At 39.1% G+C, this 14,077-nt stretch overlaps 1 protein-coding gene across 1 annotated transcript in view; it reads right to left on the reverse strand.

The window, feature by feature from the left end:
- Positions 1-14,077, reverse strand: part of HIVEP2 (HIVEP zinc finger 2) — a 180,427-nt gene that overhangs the window by 55,080 nt on the left and 111,270 nt on the right. The window contains exon 2 of the mRNA XM_045010764.1: positions 11,596-11,694. The gene's annotated coding sequence lies outside the window, so the exon portion shown is untranslated. The remainder of the gene's footprint in view (positions 1-11,595; positions 11,695-14,077) is intronic.

Raw genomic sequence — 14,077 nt, forward strand, 5'->3', positions numbered from 1 at the left:
CCTCAGTCTTCAGATCTAGGAGGGCCTGAGTAGCAAAATCAGCAGGGCTGGAACGCCCACCATCCTAATATTTCTTTTCTCAATTTTGGATCTCCCCTTGTTTCCAGCTCGAGAGCTGCGATACTTTTAGTGGGAAAAAGGGTAAACTGTTTAAAATCATATTAAGCTACCTCGTGCAAACAAATTACTTTTCCTCAGAGTCCTTCTGTTTTTCAGTGATATTTACTCGTTCCTCCAAGTCTGTCATTTGTGTGGCCGAAGGCTCCAATTTGTTTTCCACAATGTCTTCCACATCTGCACGTTGTCTATCTCCCAACTGACTGAATCCAATAAACGCTTCCTTTAATAGATTCTTCCTGACTCACAGGTGTGGGGGAAGCTGACCTGCTGCAGCATCAGGAGTCTCTGACGCAAGTTGGGCGGCTGTGGTTTGGGGTTTGACAGATTTCAGTGTGGCCTCCTTTGTTTTGGCCCAGGTTGTTGAAAATTCTTAGAAGCTCACAAGGCAGTACACTATAACTCCATGTCAATCTGCAACTTGATTTTGATTTTAGCTAGATAAATAGTTAGCATTATTCAGTTTCAGTACAGTACTCCACACAAACACAGCCATCCAGGCTCCAGCTTAGCTCCACTTCCACCCACCGCTCCCAGTTTCCAGCATGTCACATTCCAAATCTAAAAATGTCAACGCAACATAAGGTCATGTTATTGCACAGTGCACTTTGCTCCTTCCAAGAGCTACCGCATCTTCAAAAATACTTCAAGTATAAGAGCAAGAAAGTTGTTTACAGTGAATTTCTATCTGAGTGGGAGTATTTTCCCCAAGAAGCTTATAACAAGGACAAAGTATAGGACTCTATCCTACATTTGGTAAAATTCACACCAGGTCTACTTTTATTTAATAGTTCAACGTCAGCACTCAATCTCCCTTAAGATGATTTTTTAAAAATTGAGAATTAATTTGTACACTTTCCTTAAATACCCATCCCACACTACTGTACATTCATTCTGTCTACCTCATGCCTAGAAAGGCTGAAGCCATCAGATTTCCAGCTACTGCCAAGTCACAAAAGTAAGCAGGCTACTTTCTCTTGGATGTTGATAACTTATATGGGCATATCCTAAGTACAACTGCTGCATCATATTTAAAAAAGGTTAGATGACCAGGTCCATACTTACGGAACATCCATCAGTTTCTTTTACATGCTTTTAGGAAACATAATTTTGAGAAAAAAATATATAAATATTTTTTTACTTACAAATCAATGTAGATTAAATCAGAGGAATGTTGTTTTTGCTCTTTAATTTAAACAAAAATAAAAATAAAAAATGGACTCTGCTTTAATGGGAGGCAAACACTATGCAATTCCATTTTCATTTTTAATGTATACTATACCTCATACACCAACCAGAAAAAGACAATGTAATGTCCTAATCTTCCTGCCCTTTGTGACTATCAATGCACATTTAGAGACACTACTAACAAAAAACAAAACATGAATTGCCATACAGTGACAAATTAAAACAAAATCAAACAGATTTGTGTATTTTCATCTAAATGCATACCTCCCCAACCCCCCAAGGAAAAAGTTCCTGTAGATAACACCCTGACAGCAAAACTGTTATTCTGGCATATAATCTGCTAATATCATAAGATTTTATTCAAAATATTTCAGCGGTCCCAAAGAGATACTTGGAAATTGCACACACCCTAAATATGCCAGGGTGTTGATTTATTTCCAGTAAGGGAGAACTGTACTTTGCACTCACGTAATAGCAGAGTCTTAACTGAGCTAAACAACTGGCTTTCAAAGTGATGGACAAGAGATTTGATAATGAATACAAGAATCCATAACCAAGTTGAAATCTCAATGCCACTTTGGATTTAATCTTTCATTACAGTCTTTTGTCTTTATCTTACAACTCTCCAGACAGCTGAGTGATCCATCCCTCCTGAAACTAGTTCTGACATGAATAAGAGTACAGCAGCACCCTCTGATGAGGACAAAGCATGGTCTCTTGGCTAACACACACAGTCAACAACAAGTCCTATTTCCAGCAGATGTTTTTGCTCTGAAAGCCAATTGGACTGTTTAGGAATCATTACTCCCTTCCTCTCAGAAGCAAAAGCAAGATCGAGATCCAGCAGTTAGTGTTCAAAAGTAAAGTGCTGACCTAGTCAGGATCACATTATCTGGTTAAATTCGGGGTGGCAGAAACAAAAAAGCGGCATAGTAAGGGAATATTACAGAAATGGTAGGAATCATATGAAAAGAATAAAGAGAGAAGATTGAGAAGGAAGATGACTAGACCTTAGTGAGAGCTCACTGATTCTCACATTTATATATTATTATCTAATGTGGTGCCTTATTGCCATATAGTTAAAGGTGGGCTTTTGGGTTTCTGTGCCAGTATATTAACGTTAAGTTAGCGGCACAGAATAACATTTTTGTCAAAGGGAAGACCATGGTGCATCATGGGAGATGTAGTCCAGCCAAGAAGTTCATCCCATAAAAGAGAAAAAGGAGCATGGAAGCACTTGAACTACCACTTCCATGAGTCACTGCAGCACATTAAGAAGACATAGTTGAATGTTGAACTGACTTGAAGCACAACATTTTGGTTCAGTTCAACAAACCAAAAAGTATTGCTTGGGATCAAACTGACCAAAAATGAAATATTTCATTTTGATTTTCACAAAGAAAACAGAAAAATGTTAGCAAAACTGGAAATTTGCCTACAGAAAATTTTGATTTTGTGAAAACTGCATTTTCTATCAACAAATCATTTTGACAGAAAATTCCCACCAGCCCTATGCCTGACCCTCACTCTGAATAGTCTGAAAACAGTTCATGTCAGAACGCATACATTCAAAATTCCCACATTGGATGTGTTACAAGATTTAGGCCCAGATCCTACAATCACTACCCACATGCTTACTCTAAGCACACGAGTAACAACAATTTTTTGTTTTTTCTTGCTGAAATGAAAAATGAAAAATAAAAAAAGTTTTGGGACAAACAAAAAGTGTCAATTAATTCTGGGGGATTTTTTTACCCTATTTTGTGTTTTTTTTAGTTAAATCTATCTGAATTTAGAAACAAAAGAAATGAAAAGTCAAAATGTTTCTCTTAGAAAGTGTCAAAATGAAACATTTTCACTTTTTTGGAATTTCCCCCACACCTCCCTTTTTTTTTTTTTTTTTGGCCAAAACTATTCACCAAATTCAAATCAAATTCACAAACAGTTTTGGTCAATCCCAAACTGTATTTTTCTGCGATTAAATTATTTAGTGAAATAATTTCACCCATCCCAAAGCAAATCACATGCAGCTTCATTACTACTAAGCACAAGAAAACTTTTTCCAGGTGTGATTCGAGTCTAGAAGTCCAAACCTAGAGCTGTCTCAATGCTGTTGAAGCTTTCCTAATTAAAAAAAGAAAAGAAGTTGTATTACAATTAGATTAGTTAGCAGAAATTCTGGGTGCTCATCTGCCAGCTAACCTTTGACTTCTGAAAAAGGAAAGAAACAAACATAAAGGTGAACCTTACACGGCTCAGGCAAAGCAAGCTGCTGAATCAGTGGTCAACACTGGCAAATAACTTCTGTCAGGAAGTCCTCAGCAGGAGCAGCACTATGACATGCTGCCAGTAGGCGTCAACATTCAGCCCACTGGGAAAATGCACTGGGGGGCAGGGGCCATACAACTAGGATGGATGACGGGGAATAAAAATAGTACATTTAAATTTTTGGTTTTAATGGGGAACAATGTGCATTTTGGGGGAGAGTTAATATTCTGAAGTAAACAGACATAAGGGAGCAGACCAAATTCAGCTCTGAGGCAAGTGAGCACAACTCTACGCGAGGTTTGGGTCCACTTACACCACAGCTGAAGTTGACCCAAAGTATTCAGTTTTGATTAGCTTAGTTAATGCTGTCATATACGCAACTCCTGCCTGACAAAATAAGTATTGCAAGTCTGTTTGGATATATTAAATGCAAATAAATTAAAGTACATAAATGGTCCAAAGATTATGGTCTTGATTTACTGGTACATCCAAGGACTGCACAGTGCAAATCCGAAGGGAGTGTGCAAAGAGGATTTTAAGCCACGGTTCCCTGCCCCCCTAGTCCAATCCTAGAGCCATTAGGCACCCGTCTGGTCTCTGGCATAAATTTAAGCAGCCTGTGGTCTGCTTGAATTTACAATGGCTGCCAAGGGCACCCAAGTGGCCACAACAGCCACGAGGAATCAGCCAAGAGTAAGGGAGCCCCAGCTACACCCTGTTCCGCTGCCACACCCCCTAAATTGGTAGTCAGCAGAAGTGCTGGTGTATGAGCAGTTACAATTGCTCTATGCCACCCACAGAATTCCTTTACTGCAGCCAGATCTGCCATCTTTAATGTTGTTTTGTACAGGAGGAGTGGCACAATTGGAGAAGTGGGGTTTATATCATGTGTACTGTAAGACCTATTGGTATTGTTATAAAAATTGCAGATGTTGAGAGGTTACTGTGTGCAGCATGAAATTCTGAGATCAGCTAAAGAAACCTGTACTTCCTACTTAAAAGGAGCTAGTTGGAGTCGTTCAAACCATACTGTGTGTGTGATATGAATCCTAGCAGTTTGTGCAACTGATCATTTCATGTGTGTCATATAGTCTTCCCATCCCCATTACAGCTGACTTCTCTTACAACTGTCTTCAGAGAGGAGTATTCCTTTGAATAACACATTGATAACATACAATTATAGGCACACAGCAGAATGCAAATCCGACTGACACATACACATTTTGTTTTCCTAAACTCAATGAAGAAAACACATTTTTGGAGTCGAACATCCTGAGGAGTACTGGCCATGCTTAAGAGTAGCAGCAGCCTCAGGTTACAAGACTGGGTTCTCCTCTCCAGTGTAAAGCAGGGATAACTCCACTTAAATAAAACCAAGGTAAGTGAGAGGAGAGGGACTCTTCCCCATACTCTTCACATACCTGTTGCTATCACACAGCTGCTCTGATGTCGTTTACTATTTCCTGTGTAGTGCAAACTGCATACCACTTCCCCTATAGAAAAAATAGCCTAACTTGTTCTTAATTGACAATGGAAAGAAACACGGTCATATTTTCCACTAGCCAAGCTTGAAACCATTACTGAACTAACCTTCATTAATTTTTCCACAACATTTTGCAGAAATGTCAGGAAACAGCTGCACCAGAAATGATGAACTGTCCTTATCACTGGTGCTTCATTAGATAAACTTTACATTATACATTTTTTCTTCTTTTAAAAGTCTAATTCCATTTTTGTTGTTCTTTTGTTTAAGATGCAAATACACAAGTCTCTCTTCACCAGTAAACGACTGTCTGTGTTTAGCAGTGCACACACATTTTATGAATGGCAGAAGAATTTGTACAGTTTGGAGCTACATATTTCTAGGAAAAGATTGCTTCCTGCAGATTGCTCAGCTGTGTCTTTCTTGGATACAATTCAATGAAGTTCATGACTTAAAATCAAATTACATTTGCCAGTCAAACAGCTGAAATTCACTGCACATGCGTGTGTGTGCGCGTGCACACACACACACATTCTACTGAAAAACATGCTGCTTTTTCTTTCTCTCTTTCCCCTCCCATTTTTATCCCCTTTGCCACCTCCTCTTTATTTGAGCTATACCATGTGTCCCAACCTATCAACCAATGCATTGTACATTTCTGGCAAAAACAAGTGGAACAATACTCCTCATAACTCCAAGTATGCAGCCACTGAGAATCTATAAAGCGTCAGTACAAAACTGAGTGCAGCCATCTGGAGATAGCTGCTAACTTGGATCTGAGATTCCTGGCCGGTTCAAACATTTGCAATTTCTGAACTAGTTGGCAACGTATCAATGGGTCAGGGGAAGAAGCGCCATCACATGAATTTCCCTAGTGTACTGGTTTTGATCCATTTTTAAAGGGTAAGTTTGCAAACTTTCTGACAAGCCCTCCATGAGACAGAGCATGGGTCAAAGGATTATTAGACCACATCAGGAAAGTTACGCAACATTATTGGATGCAAACTCTTTGTTTAAAATATTAATCCTGTTGAAACACTTGATAATATTTGTCACATTATTGTATGTTACAGCATTCTGATGTAAATGTCACTGGAGGATTTTAAACTGTTATAGTGTATCTCACATACGCCTTGAGGCTGTGGACCTCTGAACCTTCGGATATTTTCACAGGAGATTTAGAGTTTTCTAGCATATACAATACTATGTGTGTGTATGTGTATGTATATATATATATATGAATAGGTACATATGTGTAGTAAGGGTTCTGTAAAATTAATCCTATCAGGTGTGTCTAATGTTTAGTAACCTTGTTAATCCTGTCAGGAATAAAATAAAAAATATTTGTTTTTTGCAGCAATGATAACTGGAGGTAAGAGAACATTAGCTACCACCAGAGAGAGAGAGAGAGAGAGAGCAATTTATCTAGATAGTATAGATGAAGAATAGCTCACATTGGCTACCACAAAATGTATTTTTGTTTGTTTGTTCCTTTGTTAGTTTCACTTAATCCCTTTTTATAGAAGTGTGCATTAGAGAATATGATTCTGAGACAGCTCTATTCACAAAGAGCCAGACACCGGTGCTCTTACTCATTGCTGAGTAGCTCTATGAGTATTTTCACTGACCTCAGCACGTGCAAAGTTATCAGAATGTGGCCCAGAATTTCTAAGCTAGGAAAACTAATTAGTTAATTAGTACAATGAAGGCTACAAAAAACAAACAAACCCCACCCCAACAAAATTTACCACATTTGCTTATATGGCAGTATTTGTAGTACTCGGTTTTCTAACTCTAAGTATATGAAATACTGCCCCAAAAATCCAGTTTTCTAAAGCACTCAATTTCATAATACAGTATTGAATTTCTTCTTCAGAATATCCTTATCTGTCTCTGTTCTAATTTGAAAGCAGTAGGTCACAGTGCCAAAGGATTTCAGGGGCTACATGCATCCAATATACAAAATGTTAATGCACTGCCATCTATCACTCAGCTGTCCACTGACATACAATGAAAGTAGCAAATACATAAATTTTATATTGCTAGAGATGAAGCTAACTCATTAGGTTTCATTAAATAAGTCTGGATATTTTTGTCATTAGCTGAAACATAATAAGTCCATGAAGAAAAATTACAGTACAAATACACAGTCATGTATCTTGTTGCAATTACAACACTGATATTGTTTCTTACAATCATAAGGAAACAGCTTGACATACATTAAAAATATGAAAGGTACATACATTTTCTTTCAGATCTTTCAGCTAACTTAGTTCCTGTGCAGACTGCTGTATTGACAGCCCTAGAAAACGGTGTCCTCTATTTATTCACAGAACAGGCGTAGCACAGGATGTGACAGAACAAGCTTCCCCATGCTGCCCTGCCAGTATGCCTCGGAGCCAATCTGGAGTATGAGAGGGTAATTCAGTCTCCATGCCCATTCAGTATTTGGCCTCCCTGTTGAGACTGACAACTTGTGTCAACTGTGGTGCCAAAGAACAGTTCAGCCACATGAGGAAAGGGTAAGTCATTTTATTCCATGGGAATGCTCAGTCTGCAGACAGCTCTCCCATTTACCTCAAGTCTCAGTGACTAGTTCCCCCTCCTCCTCCTGTTTCAGAGTGCCATTCCCCCATCCTAGATATTCAGGAGGCCAGCAAGTAGATCCATTGTTCCATTAACTCATTCAGTGGTTTTCTGGGGAAAGAGGAGGAAATCTGCATGTCCCCGTCTTACAGTAATAATAGGACTGGAAAACATCAGCTGCTACCACTTCTATGCCCCAAGTTCCAATTCACTCCACTTGGCCTAATGCCAATATGGGGAGAACGAAGCCCAGACCTGCTGTTGGCTGCAACCCCCAGACCCACCAGAACAAATGGCAATGGGCAGCCTCGCCCAGCACCAGGACCAGGACCAGAACCCAAAGGGGAGACACCTTGATCCCCCAGGGGCTTCCAGGGTCTGATTCGCTATCACTTTGCCCTTTACGCACAGTGAGCTATATCTGGGCAAAGTATGTGTCAAAGGCTTCAGGATCAGAATGGCAGCATTTGACACCCACTTTGCATCAGGGTGGATTTGATTTAAATCAATAAATCATGATTTAAATCACTAGTCAGGAAGACTCGATTTAATCATGGTTTTCTACATACAAGTGCATTCTTGTTGGTTGTTATAACCTTAATATACATTCTTCACAATTCAGAGATAGATGTAGGTTTCATTTTTTAGAAGGTACACACTACACATTTTTAAACAGTGAATTATTTTGAAAACTTTTCAGAGTAGTTTTACAGCTATATCAGAAAATGAATGACTGTTTGATTATTTCATTTACCAAAGGTAATTGAAGCAGGTATTTATGAAGTCATTGGGAGGTGAACTATCTACAATTCAATAGGTTAATCACTAATCTTCGGAGGATTTTCTTGCCAGGCTGTATTAGGAGGAGAACATCACCAGACACATTTAAATTTTTTTATTTAACTAAAACAACAACGTTATGTATTCTGGAATTTTTCTTCAACAGCAAACATATAATATTTTAACAAAAAAGCAGTTGTCCCTCACTTCTCACATTTATCTCCAGATTTCTTCTCCTAGTCCAGATCTATTCCGCCCCCAACAATCTTCTGTTCATTGAACTTTTTGAAACTTTGCACTTTTAGAGAGAGGTAAGGAATGACTTTGTGTACAGAAATTTGCAGAGGGACAATAGGGTTGAGGTCTGTTATTTCTCACCTCTCTATATTATTTATTTATTTTAAAACATTTTTGCTGTTAACAAGCATGTTCTCTCTGGAAACACAAATCCACAGTTTGAGAACTGCAAAACTAAGCATCGCTGATGGTATCTTCCAGACTGAGCACTGAGCCCCCTTGGGTAGATAGAAAAATTAATCTAAATAGTCTATACAGAAGCCTGTGGAACTCCATAAGATTGGGTCCCTAGTCCATGAACTATTTGAACTTATTTACAAAACTTTTCTTAAACATTATATGGCTATATTATCTCATACTATAGAATTAGAATTTCTAATCTCTATTCCATGATGAGATATCTTTGAGCTATAATGTATCTTAATTAAAACTATCTTTAGATGGGTTTTTTCCTCAAAAAGCATTTTATCATAAAAAAATTATATTAAAAAACCCATTTTTAATTTTTTTTTAAAAATAATAATTGATTTTTATCCACCCTGCTTTGCATTGACTTTGGACAGGTGTAAATGACAAAAGGTGTCAGGCAGCAGAGAATCAGGCCCAGCATCCTCGTAAGAATGCTCAGACAGCAAAGAGCACCTGGATCCTCCACACCACACGCACTAGAGCCTGAGCACTTAATATCACACCAACAGTTCAGTTTCTCCTGGATGGGACGGCCATCACCTTCCAGGGGGTATCTGACGCTGCAGGCTTGGTAGCATTGCATGTACCTGTCCTGAGGGAAGATGTGCTTTCCAGCCCCCCTGCGCCAGCACTACAGTCAGACTGCAAGATCTAGCCCTTATATCAGGCAAGGAAGGGTTCAGTTTGTTAATAGGAATCTTTTTATAGCTCACACACCATATTTACTACCCTACAGTTATTAAGTGTTTACTTTACTATCATTAGCACACAGGATAACACATATTATTACAGCACCAATAGCATAGCCTTAAATACCTTAACTGAGAGCATCTATTCTAAAATTCAGTCGCTCCCAACAGAAAAAGCAAAGTATGCCATTATCACCCAACTCATTATCAGAGAGAGTTTTCAGCACATGAGGGAGCTACAGCAATAAGGGCCCCAATTCACAGAAGTGCCATAAAGTCTCTGGAAAAATGTATGTTACAACCCCATTTCAAGGACCGGCCACGGCCCTCCTGCATGCTGATGTGCAACCCTCACCCCAAATCACCATTAGCTCTATTTGCCATTCATATTCTGCCCTGTTGGTGCCCTTTCTCTGTGCTACCATAGTGAGTCAGAACACAGCCAGGACTCTCTTCTTCAGAAAGGAGTTCCGTTTATTTTGCTTTCGTTTTCATTGTCAGCGCTTTCCCAACTGCTACTGCTCTCCAATCTTTTGGGACACTGGGTGGGGACAGCAGAATAGGTAAACGCAGCTTGGGTTCTTTTTTTCCTAAAGTAATTCCACAGGCCCTCTGGATGAGATAATGTGTCGTCCCCTGCCCACATCCAGCCTGCTCAATCTACACCCCCCTCCTCCAGCGCTGACCCCAGGCTGTGCAAAAAGGCTTCTACTGGTTCTAGGAGGAGGGAAGGAGGAAGTGAACAGTGCAAAACAGACAGCTGAGCTCATCATCTGTGCGGAAATGGAGAGACCCACATGCAGAGAGTCTTCTCTATGATCTAGCATGATTGGGGCCCAAACCTCAAGGAAGTTTTGGGAACAGTTCAAGGAATGAGTTCACATAGCTTGTCCTCATTTAAACCCTCCCACTAATGCACAGAATAAAACATACTTTTCTCATAGGTCCAGGACTATTGATACAGTACTGACGACTCTGGCGATTCTATGTCACAATATTTGATATTTTTCTTAAAGACCCATTTCCTGTAGTCATGTTATTACATGACAATCCCAGCTTTCATTATTTTTCAAGTATGTTTCTGGCCCTCATAATTTCAGAGATGAATCCTGAAAATTTGACTCATCTGAACCCTGCAAGCTCAAAACCTGAAAGGGTACATAAAAAGAACCCAACATTTATTGTTGTCAAATCTCATTATTTTAAAGCTAATGTCATGATTTTGGGGGGGACTGACTCAGACTTGAAAGTTTGGGGATGGCTATACTAATAGGAACATCAGAAAAAAAAGATTTTCTCATAGTCACAGGCCTATGATAGCAATGAAAATAATTTTAAATGCATTTCGTAATGGACATGAATTTTTAGACAGAATTAATACATAATCTTCTGAACCACTGACTACCCTGCCTGATGTGATGGGTAACTCCAGAACTGCAGGGGATCACTATGTACAGGACACTGAGCAATAAGAGTTCCTTTACCACAACAATGTCACAAACAATGCACTGTAATTGCTCAATGAATTAAAGGGATATCATCAGTTTATACCTGGTTAATTTAAAAAATGAGTTATAGGTATTTTCAGGTCCTGAGTCTCCCTGCCAATTTTTGTGGTTTTACGATCACATTGTCCTATTGGTTTAAAAAAAATGTTCTCCCTTGACACTGTGTGAAAGAACCACATACCAAGGGGAAAGTAACTGATTGATTATGCTGGGAAAACTGTGAAAGTGCTGCCAAATGCACTAAGTCAACTAACTCAGAAAACAGAGTAAGTACTTTTTCTTTAACCTCTTTCAGTTCTAGCAATAGTTGGTGTTACTGATAACAAAAGTACGTGAAATATTTAGACAGAACTCAGTGTAATTTGCTAGGGCTGTGAGTGAATTCCACATAAACCTTATAAGACTGAAAAGAAATGTTCACCCAGACGTGTACAGTCAGGCCCATTGCCACAGTTAAATCTAAGTGCGTCCTCTGTTATTTTTCTCTTACCTGGTTGATGATGTCAAAAGGTGCAAGTGAATACTGGTTCCAATCAAGGCAATTTGGTTCACTACTCCAGTAAATATGGCTCTTTATGATAGTCTCCACCTATTAAGAAAACAAATTTGGGGGGAAAAAAGGTTTAAAAACTACGGAAAAGCCAGCCTGCTGTTTTATTTGATAACATAATGGCATTGTGATGTTGGCTGTATAAATAAATACAACCACCACAATGAGTCAGTCACTGCCATTTTTTACAACATGTAAGGGGTTTTCTCTGCGAGTAACATAGTACAAGCAATTTGTATCTCTGCTGGGGTTTCCAATGTGCACTGGGTTACAATAAACATGAGAAGTTTCTTCAGTGCTGAAGACACTTGATACATAGGGCCAACAGGTACATAGATGGATGCATTTTCAAACACAGGCACCCAAATTTAACCTGCAAAATCTACACAAGCATGCAGTGCATGCACATTCAGAAAGTATACAAGTGCATCACAAGTGCGTCTATACTTAAAACTGCCAACTTCAGTAGGTGTACCTAGTTTGGAAATTTTGGTGCCCAAAACCAGAACAACAACAAAAAAAGCATATTTTAAAAGAGTTTTTAAAACCCTATTTGGCTGTTGTTGAAACATAAAGTTCTATCATTTCTGCTGCTTTGCCTTGCAGTCCTGAGCTTTAAAAACAGCTTCATTTTTTAAATTCACATTTTTGCTTTGTATTAACTATCTTCAGAGGAGAAAGCACCAGTGCATGTTGTGAATTTCCATTTCATACTTCAACTCACTGACTTTAAAAAACACACCTTCTTACTCAACAGATCTGCTCACTGTGTGTATTCAGTCACAGATCTGCTGACGTTATTGACAAAAAGAAGTTTTTATTGCTTTCTAGAATTTATTCATGCTTGTGCAGCGGTGAGAGGGTGAACCCGAGTCTATTCCTGAGCACAGCACTTCAACCCAGTAGTTAACTAAATTCCAGTTGCTGAGTTAAATACTTCCTATTTACTGGGAGCGCCAGAGCATACAGTGAGGTTATTTAGGGTACACTGGCAACTTGCCAGAAGCCTGAGAATCACATCTAATTTGCATACACAATGGAGTGGATTACAACTGCCTTGGTTTTTAATACATTGGTGCTGCCTGCTGAGGGGTGGCCAGAGGCTGCTTCATGTTTGGGACACATTTACTCCACAAGATACACTCTGGCCATTCCTGTCTTAGGACCTGCTCCTGCTCCCATAGAAGTTGATGGCAAAACTCCCACTGACTTCAAAAGGCTTAAAGGGTTCAATTACATGATTTTCCAGGCTGCATCATATGCAGTGTAATACCTAGACATGAGGGGATGGGCTAAGGACAGGATTTCCACTGTTATGAGAATGCAGATGTGGTTTAATAGAAGCACAGTGCCAAAATCCAAAGGATGAAATAGGCCTGGAACCAGTTAGTAATAAAAGACATATGCTTATGTTTTTTTTCTGTAATGTTTGCTATCAGCAACAAAAACAAACAGGCAAATGATAATGTGTTACTAACCAGTAATGTAAACAGTGGTCTATGCAGGCATTTCAGCATATAAAAAACCATATGTTCTGGCTCCAGACCCTTACACTTTATAGCATCGAAATAACTTTCTAAGAAATTAATTTGGATATAGAGTCAAGGAGCTACTTTTGAACTTTTGAACTGTCAGGGCCCAGTCTTTATGGGTGAAATCCTGGCAACACTGAAGTCAATGGCAAAACTCTCACTGACTTCAATGGGGCCAAGATTTTACCCGACATATTTTTACAGTGTAGAGCAGAAAAAGTTCTAGCAAGTAAAAAAATAAATGACATGGCTCCAGATTACCCCATCCTGGAGTAAAACCTGGGTGCCCCTATACACAGCATGTGCTTCCCATAGTAAGATAAGGATAAATTCCAGCTTCACCCTTAGAAACATGGCCATTTCATTCTGTGGAAACAGGGCTCACTGACTTCACTGACGCTTGTAGCACTTGCAGAGAGTTGTTTTTAATTAAAGTTCCCCAGTGTGTCGTAAATATGCTTATTTAATCCACATAGTAAAAACAGTGGGCTTAATTCTCATTTACACTAAGTCCCCTGCATATCGCTCTGGCAATAGTAAGGAGACTTGGTGTAAATAAGAATAAAGCCTAGTGTGTGAAAGACGTTATTCACGATGCAAAACAAAACCAAACACCACACTGCTGTCCCCTCTCAATAGTTGCAAAGGGAGTATTAAAGCTGGAATCACTGAGGAACTCTATATTCTGTATTACTGATTTCAAATTTGCCTTTTAACATATGGGAGCCAAACTCTTCTTTCACATACACCAGTGGACTCAATGCAATTACACTGACATAACTCAGAGGAGAATTTACGGTCTAATCTAAATGCCAAAGGCTCCCGTTGACTTTGGTTAGAGATGGATCAGGTCTTTAATCCATACTTTAGAAAGTTTATTCCCGCACTTC

Source organism: Mauremys mutica, chromosome 3 (genome assembly GCF_020497125.1).
Source record: "Mauremys mutica isolate MM-2020 ecotype Southern chromosome 3, ASM2049712v1, whole genome shotgun sequence".
Lineage (NCBI taxonomy): Eukaryota > Metazoa > Chordata > Testudines > Geoemydidae > Mauremys > Mauremys mutica.